At 28.4% G+C, this 15,483-nt stretch overlaps 1 long non-coding RNA gene across 4 annotated transcripts in view; it reads left to right on the top strand.

Moving 5' to 3' along the window:
* Window positions 1-15,483, top strand: part of LOC127284013 (uncharacterized) — a 70,281-nt gene that overhangs the window by 4,662 nt on the left and 50,136 nt on the right. For all 4 annotated transcript variants that reach the window (XR_007843420.1, XR_007843421.1, XR_007843423.1 and 1 more), the window contains exon 3: window positions 8,522-8,713. This is a non-coding gene — a long non-coding RNA (uncharacterized LOC127284013). The remainder of the gene's footprint in view (window positions 1-8,521; window positions 8,714-15,483) is intronic.

Below are 15,483 nucleotides of genomic sequence, written 5' to 3' on the forward strand. Positions count from 1 at the left end.
AACTGATTTTGAGTATTTTTAGTTTTTTGTTACTTGCGTTTTTTTGCAATTATCTCAAAAATTTGAGCGAATCTAAAAATTCTGACTTTGGATTTGGATTCAGCGACAAAAAATACATGGAATTACACTATCGCAGTGACATTCAAAAATTTTTTAACTTTTTGATTATATTTTTCTTTCTGAGCAGTTTTTTGATTTTATCTCAAAAATAAGAGCCAATCTGATAATTCTGACTTTGGATTCGGATTCAGCGTGAAAAAATACATGAAAATAGACTAGTGTAGTGTCTCGGTCAAAAAACTTTTTATTTTTTGTGTGCCAGTGTTATCTTATCTTTTCCTTTATGAATAAAATTGTTACTTAAAAAGCATTATATTCAAAAGTTTTTTAGTCAGGGAAAATAAAAAATTAGTCAGGGAAAAGTCAGAAAATTTTGAAAATAAAATTTTGCGGCCACCCTTTTTATGTTCTAATTATTTATAAATAATCAATTTTGGTTTAATGGTAGCAATTCCCTCATCATAATTTATTTCATCTTGAAAAGTAATATTACAATATGATATTAATTGTAATATTTCATTATAAAATATTTATTCTATACTAAAATCATATCAGTAAATTTCACAACGTTTATGCTCAACAATTGAAAAAAAGACTTATTTTTCATTTAGAAAATAATTCATTTTTTGCCTACAAATTTTTTTTCAAAATATTGATCCAGAAACATTGCAAACATTTTTTTTTTATATAAAAAAGTATAATATATACATATAAATAAATAAACAAATAATAATTTACACAGAAAGGTTTTTTTCAAAATCGTTCCTCATAAACGTTGTGAATTACACTAAAGTCTAAAATCTACAATTTTTGTTGAAAATATTTTTTGAATTTTTCAATTTTCGATAAATGAACAAAACTATTATTTTTATGTATTTTTCATGATTTTTCTCATCAAAATAAAATTTACTCTTTTTGAAACATTATTCAAATAGAAATTTGAACTTTTTTAAAATTACCAGAAATTTAAACTACCGTCGACAGGGGTAATTATGGAACATTTTTTTTTAATTCTTTTTTATGTAAAATTTTTATATTAAATTATTTTAAATTCGTTCTTGTTTTAAATAATAGTTTACTATTTTGTCTGTAAAATAACTCAAATGTTATTATATTTATTGTCACTGGCAACGAGAGAAAAAAATGATCAAACTTCAGAAAAAAGAGACACAGTTTTTATTTTAACAAATTTATTGTTATTCAACTTTTTATTTTAAAGAATTATAATTTAAACCAATTTTGATTTTTCAAAATTCATATTCAACAGAATTTTAGTGATTCGAATTGATTTGGCATCGAATTGGTTTAATATCAGAATTTTTAATTTAACGAATCTTCATGTGTCCAAATTTTTATTTATACTAATTGTTATTAGATAGAATTTCTAAAACAGTAAATTTTCATTTGACAGAAATTACAAATGACTGAACAAATAAAAGTCAGAAAGATTTTGGAGCTAATTTGAAAATAGACCAATCACAATTTTCTTAATAATTTCTGATTGGTCTATTTTAAAAACTGCGTCTAAATCTTTCTATCATTTGTTTGTTCAGCCATTTGTAATTTCTGTCAAATGAAAATTCGCTTTTTTCAGTATTCTATCTAATAACAATTCTTGTAAATAAAAATTTGAACACATAAAGATTCGATAAATTAAAAATTTGGACATTAAACAAATTTGAAGCACTAAAATTCTGTTGAATATGAATTTTGAAAAATTAAAATTGGTTTAAATTATAATTCTTTAAAATAAAAAGTTGAATAACAAAAAATTTGTTAAAATAAAAATTATGTTAAATAAAATTTCGTTTACAAAGAAAGTAACTTAAATACTAATTTGAAAAATGAAAATTCGTCTAGAAAAAAAATTCGGTCAAATGAAATTCATACAAATGAAAATTCTAGCTAATGATTTTTATGGGATATTCATGCGCTCCGGATCTTCACAATATATTTAAACAGTTAAAAAAAATTTTAACAATTTAGATTTTTGGTGAAGAAAAAAATGAAAAAATCGCATTTTTTGTACGATGCTGAAGTTCACAACGTTTATGATCAACAATTTTTTAAGAAATATTTTTTTGAATGAAAAATTCTATTAATTTTCGTCTCAAAAATATTTCTTGCATTGTTTATTAATCAAAAATTTATGAAAATCATATTTTTAGTATCGTTTTTTTTTTGTTGTATAATTTACCCCGTTGACGGTAAGGAAAAAATTTTAATTTTATTTCTTGCAGCTCCCTTTAAAAATTTAAAATTCACGTTTTGATTAAATAAAAAGAATTAAGATCCATTTATATGTTGCGCCAAAAACAAAAAAATATATATCTCCGTTTATAGTCGAAACTTGTTAGAAAATATAATATGTTGGAACAATGTGTCCATGTCAGATATAATAATATGTATATAAAGTTGGATGATTTATTGAATTTTACTCAGCGAGATATCATTCAAAATCAATTTTCTAAAGTTACAAGAAACTAAGACGCGTAAAGGATATACGTTACTGCCGCGTGGGAGGGAGGTTAGTAGATGGAACAAATAGGCGAAGTGTCGAGGTTGGGATCACATAAGATCCATTGGAGCTCGCCCCCGAAGGCATGGGGCTCTCTCTTATAAGACACATATTGCTCGATTCCATCTTACAGATGTAATCCCGATATAGGGTTTCAAAAGTTTCCAAGATAGGAAATTCGATGCTAAAAGAGAACCCTCTCTTTTTCTTTGTGTCGAATGAAAACCTATCGTGATAGAGAAACGTATCCATCAATATTATATATTCTTTCACGCGTTTCGGATAAGCTTCCAGTTAAAATAAACCGTTTTTTTTGGGGTCATGTGTGGAAAAATAATTTACCTTATAAATTAATAAATCTAACGTTTTAGAAATAAGATTGGCAAATTATTTTTCGTAAAACATTTTGGCCATTGTATGGAAAAACAGAAGTGATATTTGTACATTTTTTTTGCATTTAATATTTTTAATTTTTTTTTTTAAATCATTTTTATTTAAATCAATTAAATTGTATTTGTTTTAAATACAGAAATTGATTCTAATACTGTTTATTTAATTAAAATAAAAATTATTTGGTTCAAGTTAATATTTATTTGATAATAGTCGAGTAATCGATTATTTGAAACAAATTTTTTTTAGTGCAATAATATCCAAAAAAGAATTTTATTTCATTTCATTGCTTTTATATATAACATTGTATTTCACGAACATACTGCAAAATTTTCTCTCCCTATAGTATACCACATTTTTCCCTGTAATATTCTCATTTAAAAAAAAGAAGGAAATTGACGCATTTTCGTATCATTTTACTGGAAAAATCGATTCTCTTATTTCCACCTTCTATGTATACAAGTCCCTGTTGACTCCTCACTAGTAGCACTCAGTAGATAGAGAGAGACGCATCGCATCTCAGCTTTTTCGACCTAGGATCTTAGTGTCTTCTTGTGTCCCGGATGGTATAGTTGTGAAGTAACATGAACCGTTAAAGTGCTTCCTTCTGACAGCTTATCAATTTCATCTGACGGCAAACGACGTTTCAGATCGACGCCTTCAAACGTTATTAGGGTTGATAAAATATTTTCCTCCTATATATATATACAATTCATCTAAAAAGAAAGAAAAATTAGTTATAATAAACGATTATAGACATCAAATAAATTTTATAATCCTATATATTAATTTTACTATATTTTAAATTATGTTTTATAATTTTAATTTTTTATATTTAATATCTTTTAAAAATTTAGTATATTCTTTAGCAAGTCATGGAAACGAAGGCTAATTATTATTATTATTTATTAAGCTTCAGCCTTTCGGCCCAGAAGTGGACTTGGTTTAATACACGAATGCTGTTTATTAAAAATTAATATAGTTTTAGCAGAAGCTTTCTAGAAACCATTTTTCCAGAAATTAAAATTATTTTTCTAAAATTCACAAAAAAAAGTTTTTTTATTTTTACTAAAACTATATGAAAAAAGGGAAGCGGAATTAAAAGGCGAGCATTTCGTTGTTTGCTAAAACTATACGAAAAATTGAAAATGACGTTAAAAAATAAAAGAAAAAGATTTTTCATTATTTGCTACCTGTCGAAGGATTGAGTCATCGCAGTTAATTGTTCTCTATTGTAGTAGAGGATGCAAGTATGGTTTCTATACACAATTACACGCACGCAGGTTCGCTTTGATTTTCTAAACATATATCCCTATATCTAACTTATCGAAAATACGCATACATAAACGCAGAATATCACAACGCATACATTTATATTATATACATGTTTCACGCTGCAGTTAAAGGTAGAAAATTTCCTTATATAAGAAGATAGATTTTCATGCACTCGCAGCATCCAGAAGACCGTTAATCTAACGATCAAGGATTGATTAAAGGTTCTTCAGGACCTTATACTCTAAATTTAAATCAGTGAAAATTTCACTGAATTAAAATCAATGGCTCAGTTTTCTTTAATTCACCAGTGAAATTTCACTGGGAATCAGTAAAAACCACTGATTCTCAGTGAAATTCCACTGGTGAATTAAAGAAAACTGAGCCACTGATTTGAATTCGGTGAAATTTTCACTGATTCAGATTTAGAGTGTATAAATTTGGCGAAGCAGAAACACGCAAAAGCTGATAAAGGGGATGTGAAATTGAACTCTGCTTTAGGCTATGCAGCATGCAACCGGGAGGACCGGACCAACAAGAGAGAGCATATTCATGAGAAACATCTTCAACGCGCGGCCATGGAGGCGCAAAAGAAGAAACGAAGTACTGTCAGTCCGGAAGAGACAAAAGCCGAAGTGAAAAAGAAAGTGGAAGCACCTTCATTGAGGAAGGCTGCCAAGGTGACGGAGCCACCGAAGCCGAAGCAGTCTAACAAGACGAAGGATTCGAGAGGATCAACAGTGGTCGTCCGAGTGGCTTCAGGTAAGACTGATGTGTTGGGAAAGCTCCGCAAGAAAGTTAATCCTGACACCAGTCACACGAGAGTCTTGGGGACAAAGCTCACTAAAAAGGGAGACCTCTTGATCAGGGTCGGAGGTGACTTGGACAAGGTAGCTTTTACCGCCGAGGTGATCAAGATTGTTGGCAGCATGGGTAAGGTGCAGACGGTGGTTCGGAAGGTTACACTCGAGATCCGCGACCTGGATTTCCTTACCCATGAAGCAGAAGTCCAGGAAGCGCTGGAACGAGAACTCGGAAAGCCAGGAAGCAGGAAGGTGACGGTCTTAGGACCCAACAAGCGAGGGATGATGCTCGCAGTTATTGTCACCAACCAAGAAGAGGCTGCCAGACTGGAGGAATTGGGATGCATAAAGATTGGCTCTATGTGCTGCTAAATAAGAAACAGAGTCATGGTCGACCGGTGTCACCGATACCTGCACGGGAAAAAATTTTGCATGTTAACTGCACTGCCTACTGCGCAGCTGCAGCTCTCTAGACTGTGTGTTGACGCTGGCCAGTTTATGGGTAGGAGCCGTCCATACTATGAACACACGACATCTAAAACGCGTAGACAGGTGATGCTCCTCGAGTCGTAACTCATAGCAGGGAATTCAACTGAACAATGATTCTGTATAGCGCGTGCGTTGGTCATGGGCAGCACAGGTCCAGTAAATCTGATACTAGATTCATAGACACGTAGGCAGCAGCTACTTTCATTTTTGTACAAAGCGTTACCACTAGTAGGCAGCTCATGCGTAAAAATTTTTCCCGTGTGGGTTACGGCCATCTACCAAGAAGCTGTAAAGAAGCAGACAGATCCGCTGCGTGCTTTAAGTGCGGAGAAGCCGACCATAAGTTTGCAGATTGCAAGAGCAGCCCCAGTTGCATCTTGTGCAAAGCGAATTCCGACAACAAGGTTCCTCTCAACTACGTCGCTCGAAATGGAGCATGTAGAGTCTTTAGGTCAGCCCTCGAGGAAACCAAGAAGACTCCCAAGAACCAAAGCCAGGTAGGTCAGTAAATTCAGCAACGGCACGGGTCACGATAGTGAGATCTCAGGGACCTTCTCCTACGAAGTTAAAAGCTTGAAAGCAGTTCCATAGTTTGAGGATTAGTTCAGCCAAAGGGTGTGGTTTTTAGTGGGTCGACCAGAACAAGAACGGTCATCCCTACATAACCCCAACCTTCTTTTCTGAAATTTTCGTATTGGCTGGTACCAAGCAGGATGGTGACGGTCTTAGGACCCAACAAGCGAGGGATGATGCTCGCAGTTATTTTTATTTTCTAACTATATTATGTAATATTTTTATTTTAGGCTTTCTTAAAAGTAAAAGTAATAATTAATGAAATCCGTTAGTTTCCATGACATGCGCTACCAATTATAGTAAAAATAGATTTCAAAATATTAAATATCATTACAATTTTTCTTTCCGTTTAGACAATAATATTTTCCCCTTTATAATGATAAATTCGCGATAAAAGAAAAATCAATCACAATATAAACGATCGAACATTGTAGTACATGTATATGATTTAGTTGATATTTTTCTGCTTGTTAACTATACCATGTCAGAAAAAAATTGACATGAAAGTAATTTGTTGAATGATTTGACTCGCGCGAAAACTCTATAAAGAGGGAATGGAGTTTTATATATGAGGGTGCGAGTTTCTCACGAGGAGAGAAAAAAAAGGTTTTTCCCTATGTATAGGTAAGAAAAGAGTAGTATAGTAGTAGTAGTAGTAGGGTGAAACGACCAACTGCGACTGACTTTCCGATGAAAAATTAAAGGATTTTGATCAAAGGATGTTGGCTGTCACTTGCAGAAACAGTCATTATCGTGGGTGGGTAATGCAACGCACATAGTGCTTAAAAGCTCGTGCAAGTGTGCGCTGTGGTTGAAGCGCGGGCTTTACTCTCTCTCTCTCTCTCTCAGCCTTCCAACAAGTCTCTTGACAGCTCAGTAATTTCCTTTCAGCCTCTTCATATCGATGCTCAATCTCGGGCAATATTATATTTATACTTTACATAAAAAAAAAGGGAGCCCCATTATAAAGTTATAAATTATAAAAGTTTGGAAATTTAAAAATGAATTTTTATATTCGATACAACTTCATGTGGGACAATTTTAATTTAATTTCTATTTTTTCGAATTTTTATTTAATCGAATTCTATAGTTGTTGTAACAGGGATTATTTAAATTATTGAATTTTATTATCGATCGAGTAATTTATGGTATTACCTACATAGTACTCGGTCGGTAATTCACTGTTAAGAGTTACAGTATTTTTTAGGTTAGCTTTTACATAATATGTAAAAGATTGCGAAACCTAAATTATATTATAGGTTAGGTCACAAAAATTATTTTTTTAAAACAACGAAATGTTACTTACTTTTTGGAAGTAGAAACAATTCATGTGCATTAAGTTAAATTTATTTTCCGAATTGAAAATTAAATATAAGGTTTTTTTTAACCATCTCTCGAATATATTTTTTTATTTTATTAAATGCAAATAAATAAATATTCCTCAGGAATTTTTGACGCCTTTGTGGGATATATTTTGTTTTCGCATTTTTCATAGATGAAGAGTCAGAAGAGATTTTCCCATAGCTTAACTATAGTATTAGGATTGCGAAAGGCGGATCAGAAAACCAATTCAAGACGTTGAATATAAGGAAAAGAAGGATTGTAACTTTAAAGCTGTCTGCTCACAAAGGAAGCATTTCAGCGCATGAAGCTGTTAGGCAAGTCAAGGAGATGATAAGAGGATCAACGAAATTGTTTGTATTCCCACGTATTGGCTCTCAGCTATTGCCACTTTTTCATCGTTGCCACTTGACAGCGTAAGACGGTTAGCGAACGAACAAATTGGTCTCGGGATTGTGGTTTTCTATACACATTTTCAACAAACCAAGTCAAAACTGATTCAATCTTTTACTAAACGATTGTTGAGCGTATGTTAATATTTTCACATTGTCACGATCAAGTATAAAGCGTTTAAACATCCGGGCACATCAATTTCCCATAAAAATTTTTATTTTAAAAAATTTTATTAGGTGTAATTTTTTTTTTAGAAGAATTTCAGTTTTTTGAATAAGCATCTGACACACGGAGAGAAATCTGGTGCGATTTACGCATGAGCATGTCCTTAGGAATATAGTAACAGACGCTTTCAAGCAAAAATCCTAAGTGAGCGAGGTATTATTGTATGAGTCTCACCTGATATTCAGATGGAATCTTATGGTTTTTGCTTGGAAGTGTCCATGCTATATTCCTATGGACTTGCTCATGCGCAAATCGCAGCAGATTTCTCTCCGTGCAGAATTTCTTTTTAAATGAATTTTTACTGAATAGATTTTTTAGGTACTGAATTTTTATTTTACAGAATCTCTTTTTACCAACTTTAAATGATTCTATTTTAGCTTTCTATATTACCGACCGGTTAAAGATTTAACTACATGTAAGTACAGCGCTGACAGTATTTTAATTTTTCTTTTTGCAGATTCTATCCTCGATGGCTTGTGGTGTTACGTACTGCAAAAATAAGGGCAAAAGTAATAAAGGGTATCTTGAAGGACACGGAATTCTTCATATTCAGACTTTTTAGAACTCAGTCTATTTTTTTGAAAGTAGGGATCTCCGAGGGCCATGTAGTTTGAAAGAATCTCCTTGAAGCTGAAAATTCGTTATCAAGGTAAATATTTTAATTAATTGGAAAAGGCTTTCGAAGTTGTCACTTTGTATTGTTTTCATGTCGCACAGTGGGCTAAAATGTTTTTTTTTCTGTTTCAAAATCAAAAAACTTTTGATAGAATTGGACCAATATTAATAAATCAAAAACGAAATGAAAGATTATTTGCTAGAGCAATATAATTCAAAATGTCGGTAAAAATGTAACAAATTTTTAAAATCGATTGATTTCGCTTGAAATTTGTTACTCGAAGGTTTTTGGGGTCACTAATTATACGAATCTGGTGTCAGTTTATAAAAATTCAAAATGGCAGATCCAATATGGCGGATAAAATTTGTAAAATTTTATTGAATTGATATGAAACTCGTTACCTGGGGGTTTTCGAAGTCGCTGATTACGAATTTAACGTTAGTTTTTAAAAATTCAATATGGCGGACATAATTTGCTAAATGTTATTGAATTCGCATAACATTTAGCAAATTCAACTAAAGCTGTTAGAGGCAATACATTTTTTTTTGTTGATTCGGCAAAAATTCTGATGTTTCGGGACGCATGATTATGCTCTAAAAATCATTAGTTAGAATTTTCATTTCATGGAATTTCATATTTGTCATAATTATTTTTGAGCCGAATTTTCACTTGTTCGAATTAGTATTTTGCAGAATTTTCATCAAACCGATTTTCTACATTACAGAAGTTTTACTTAACCGAAAAATAATTTAACAGAATTTCTAATTGATAAAATTTTCATTTGTCCGAAATTTGCAAATGGCCGAAAAAACAATCGACAGAAAGATTTCGGCGCGATTTTTTAAATCCAACAATAAAAAATTATCCATAAAATTGTGATTGGTTTGATTTTTAAAATCACGCCTAAATCTTTCTGTCGATTGTTTGTTCGACCATTTGCAATTTCGAACAAATGAAAATTCTATCAATTAGAAATTCTGTTAAATTATTTTTCAGTTAAGTAAAAATTTTGTAGTATAAAAAATGGGTTATGTGGAAATTATATCAAATAATAATTCGAACAAATTAAAATTCATCTGAAAGAATAAAATGAAAATTCTATACAATGAAATTCTACCCAATAAAAATTCTTTAAAATGTCTAATATCTTTCTTATTATATTAAGTTCTAAAACGACCGACACCGACCGACACCAAAAACAACTTTTTCGTTTTCTTTTTGAAATTATTTACAGTTTTCCTTCAAAATTTGAAATCACATGCCTTACATACATGTCTATTCAAAAAAAAATGCCTAATTTTTTTTTGCGCGATTTTTTGCAAAAAAAATTTTTTGCAATTTTTTGCAATTTTTTATTTTTTTACGATAATAACACAGAAAATACGTCACTATTTTAAATCTCAGCTAAAAAAAAATTTTTTTCACAAAGTTATGGCGATATTCAATTTCCCTCATATCTTTCTTATTATATTAAGTTCTAAAACGACCGACACCGACCGACACCAAAAAAAACTTTTTCGTTTTCTTTTTGAAATTATTTACAGTTTTCCTTTAAAATTTGAAATCACATGCCTTACATACATGTCTATTAAAAAAAATGCCTAATTTTTTTTTGCGCGATTTTTTGCAAAAAAAATTTTTTGCAATTTTTTATTTTTTTACGATAATAACACAGAAAATACGTCACTATTTTAAATCTCAGCTAAAAAAAAATTTTTTTCACAAAGTTATGGCGATATTCAATTTCCCTCATATCTTTCTTATTATATTAAGTTCTAAAACGACCGACACCGACCGACACCAAAAACAACTTTTTCGTTTTCTTTTTGAAATTATTTACAGTTTTCCTTCAAAATTTGAAATCACATGCCTTACATACATGTCTATTCAAAAAAAAATGCCTAATTTTTTTTTGCGCAATTTTTTGCAAAAAAAATTTTTTGCAATTTTTTATTTTTTTACGATAATAACACATAAAATACGTCACTATTTTAAATCTCAGCTAAAAAAAAATTTTTTTCACAAAGTTATGGCGATATTCAATTTCCCTCATATCCTTCTTATTATATTAAGTTCTAAAACGACCGACACCGACCGACACCACAAACAAATTTTTCGTTTTCTTTTTGAAGTTATTTACAGTTTTCCTTCAAAATTTGAAATCACATGCCTTACATACATGTCTATTCAAAAAAAAATGCCAAATTTTTTTTTTTTTTTAAGTTATTTGCATGAATTTTGCAAAAATTTCTATTATGAAACTTGTATTTAATATTACATCATTTTCTGTCTTTTTTGTCTTCGGATTGAAAAGGTAGAAAATAAATACTATTTATGAAATTCATTTAAATATTGTGGTTTTATTATTATGTTACATCTGGTCATTTTTTAATCTTATTTTTTCTCTATATTTAATTTTTTTTTCTCTCCCACGTTTCTCATCCTTTTAAAGAAAAACAACATCTGTTTATTTAAAAAATCATGTTCTTTCTTGTACTCATCGACTCATAATGTATCTGTTTTTTCTCTTGTTGCCTTTTTAAGCAGATAATGAAGCGTGAAACCTTAGTGGTCAACATTTACCAGAATGCACTTTTTCCAAAAATCTAAGAAACTGAAACATCCGTAAGCAATAAAATTATAAAATACAACCATAAAAATCTTTTCGAACTCTACAAGTGCATCCTCCAGATGTCGACCGCTGGGGTCCTTTTCCTTTCATTTTCGTTTTTCTTACGACAGGTCCGAGAGTCCCTGTCGCCAAGAATTCCTTCTGTTTGTAATAAAATTTGTCTAGGTTCCGAAAATATATATTATACTAAAATTCACACACATATAAATTTTTAATAACAATTAACTTTAATAATTAATTTCATTATTATTATTAATAAATAATTAAAATGTTATTTTTCAACAATTTATATTAAATTTTAATAAAAACTAATAATTGTCAAAATTTATAATTGATTATTGTTTAAAATTATTAATATAAGTAAAATTAATAATAAAAATTATAAAAAATATAAAATTAATAAATAAACAATTAAAATTTAATACAATTTAACCATAATTAAATTATATTGATATTTAACAATAAATAATTATAAATAATTAAAATTTTAAATAATTACAACTATAATTTGTAGGTTAGGTTAAGTTATTATACAAATTAGTTAAAATTAACAATAATTATAGAAAATTATAAATAAATTAGATCTAACAAATGAATTATTCTTAAAAATCGTCGTAGAACCAAAATTTAAAAAGGGTTATGTAAATTAAGTCAAATAATAATTGTTAATAACAAATTATAATAAAAATTATTATTGTTTATAACAAAAAATTAATCTAATTGTAAAAAGATGTAAAATATAAAAGATCTCTCCTTCTTTGAGATTTTATCCCTACTTTTTGGAAATCTGTTTCTTTAAGGGACAACCCACAAAAAGTCTAAATTTTGAGTGGGGATAGACCCTTAAAAACGCATGTTTGCGTAAGTCAGCATCTCATTTAAAAATTTTAAGACATTCAAAAATTTTACATTCACACAAAAAGTCACAAAAAGATTTCATTTCTACAATTAAACTCATAAGAGTTCTTTCAAAATTCTACATTCAAAAGTTATTCAAAGATCTACATTTCTACATTTAAACTCATAAAGAGTCATAAAAGCTATTCAATTTTTACATTTTCTACATTCAAAAATTATTTTCAACATAAAAATTCGTAATCAAATCAAATTCTAAAAATTATTCAAATTTTATTTTTAAAAGTTCAGTGAAACTTTCTACGTTTATTACCGAATAAGAAATTATCAAAGAAGGACGAATAATCTAATATTTTGCATCTTCAGGGAAAATTATCTTTGATAAATAAAAAGTAAGTTTTAAAATTATATTTTTTATCTTTATCTTATTTCTTTTTGAAAAACTTCTTTCACTATCTAAAAATCTTTCACAATTTCCCAATTCCAAAGAATACTGCCGTATTAAAGCTGGCGGTTATTCTTTAAAATTGTATTATTTTTGACCTATGTGTTTCCTTATTATTTTCAACCTTTGATTCCTAAATTTGTTAATGTCACTTTATGTAGTTGTGACTAACAAATTTTAATCCTTATTTTATGTATTCCTTATATATTTTTCAATTTCTATAAGAAAAATTCAATAGATAACCAAAACTAATTCCCAAGCTATTGGATGAGAATCCAGGCTTAAAATAGTAATTAAATTTTTATAGCTATAATTTTAATTGGAAATATAAAATTTTTAATTATTATTATTTGTTATAAAAATTTATAAAATAATATTTATGTTACATTACGTAACATAGATTAAATTTTTGGAGGCCCCGGAGGGATAGTTTTGGTTTGATTTCTATTGAATTTTTCTAATCTTTTCTTATATATTTTTCTATATACGCGTCATTATGGATTATATTCCCAAATCAATCAATTTAATTACATTTAAAAATAAATCTGAGTTCATAAATAAGATAATTCATTTTTTTTTCAAATAATTACAAAAATTATAAATTTTTTTTTTAAATAAAATTTATTTGTTTATAAAATTTATTTGTGTATAAAAAAAAGACTTAATAAGAAATTGTTAAATAAATTATATTCTTTTGTGTAAGAGTAAAACATAAAATTCTACTCTCATGGTCCCTTATAGGGTCCCCTATTTGTATAATAGCTAGGTCGCGCTGCCGCGTAACGCCGGCAGTACTTCGTATACCTGCCGCGACCCGAGCGTTATCTCGCGAACGCGAAGTCCCTCGCGGTTTTTAATATCATTTTTGATTTTTCTATCTTATGACTAATTATAAAAAGTTAAAAAAATTAATTATTTAAATAAATTTTATAATAAATACTCTTTTTATAAAAATCACGTTGTGGATGCTTGTGACTCTCGCTGAACGCGTTGTGTGAGGGGAAACAGACCCTTACTAGTTAGACGGTTGACTGGGTCAGCCATATACCGGCCATAACTACTACCAACATTCGGCCATATTGAATATACTCTAGTAGTTTCGCGCTACCCCCACCAACTCATCTCTACTTCTGCGCGCTATATCACAAACGCGACGTACCTCGTGAATTCTAATAACATTTTTGCAATTTCCAAATCATGAATATATCGATATATTATTTAAAAATCAAATTCTAAATGAAAATCAAATTACTAAATCAAATTATAAATCAAATACTACATTAAAAATTCTAAATCGAAAACAAATTACCAAATCAAATTATAAATCAAATACTAAATTTAAAATTTTAAATCTACTTAAAAAAATTCTAAATCGAATTTCAAAAATTTTTTACATTCAATGAAATTCTAAATATTAAAACAAATTTTACGATTATTTAATGGACAAAATTTTTATTTTCTATCCCAAAAGAGGATAACGAACTTTTATAAACAAAGAACTTTTATGAACAAATTTTTCTATCCCAAAAGAGGATAACAAACTTTTATAAACGAATTTTTTTTTATTCCTAAAAAGGATTTTTATACGAAATTTTATATTCCTAAAAAGGATTTTTATACGAAATTTTATATTCCTAAAGAGGATCTTTATACGAATTTTTTTATATTCCCATCGAGGATCAATTTTGCAACGAATTTTTTTTATATTCCCAAAGAGGATTTTTATACGAAATTTTATATTCCTAAAGAGGATCTTTATACGAATTTTTTTTATATTCCCATCGAGGATCAATTTTGCAACGAATTTTTTTTATATTCCCAAAGAGGATTTTTATACGAAATTTTATATTCTTAAAGAGGATTTTTATACGAAATTTTTATATTCCCATCGAGGATAAATTTTGCAACGAAGTTTTTATATTCCTAAAGAGGATATTTTTATACGAAATTTTATATTCCCATAGAGGATTTCTTTTTTCTACGAAATTTTATATTCCTATAAGAGGATTTTTATACGAAGTTTTTATAAGTCTTGTAAAAGATAAAATTTTTAAACAAATTCTAAATCGAATTCTACAATTGAATTCAAAATCTAAAACTAAATCAAAAACAAAATCCAATTCTAAAATTAAAATCAAATTACTAAATCTAATTCTGAATTTACATAAAATTCTAATAAATTTTATTTTAAAAATCAAAAGCTAAATCTAAATCCATTCTTATCAAAATGTTTCAAAAGATATCAAATTCAAACAAAACTAAAGAAAACGAAATCAGAAAAAATTCAAAAATTCAAGACCAATAAGATGAAATATATTAGTCAAATAAAACAAAACAATATTTACTATTTTATTTACAAAAGTTAATATCCTTATAAAGAAAATTCTAAAATCTGGATAAAAATAATATTAAAATCAAAATATTTAAGCCAAACTAAAATAAAAATGAGAATGTAAAAATCAAATTCCAAATCAATAATGTCATATCTAAATTTTTGTCAATATAGTATACCAAAATCAACAATTTTTCAAAATGAACATAAAAAATAAAATATGTTAATTTTTCATTAATTTTCAGATTAATAATTTGTGATTCGTTTATTACAATGTAATATTAAATATTTAAAACCAATTATATTCCTTTTGAGTGAACCATTTTACTATTTTTTTTTTATGATACAAATTTCTAATTAAAGGGTTTCTTTTTCTATTAAATTTAATAAAAGAAATTTAAGACAAATTTAAACAATCAATTTAGAAATTGTAATGATAATTTGATTTTATTTAAAAGGATGATAAAACATTTATTGAATATGAATGAAAGATTGTTGGATATAATCAAGTAATTATAAATTTTGGAATGCAAACACCG

Source organism: Leptopilina boulardi, unplaced genomic scaffold, assembly GCF_019393585.1.
Source record: "Leptopilina boulardi isolate dan_hultmark-lab unplaced genomic scaffold, ZJU_Lbou_2.1 LbouV2_316, whole genome shotgun sequence".
Taxonomy (NCBI): Eukaryota; Metazoa; Arthropoda; class Insecta; order Hymenoptera; family Figitidae; genus Leptopilina; species Leptopilina boulardi.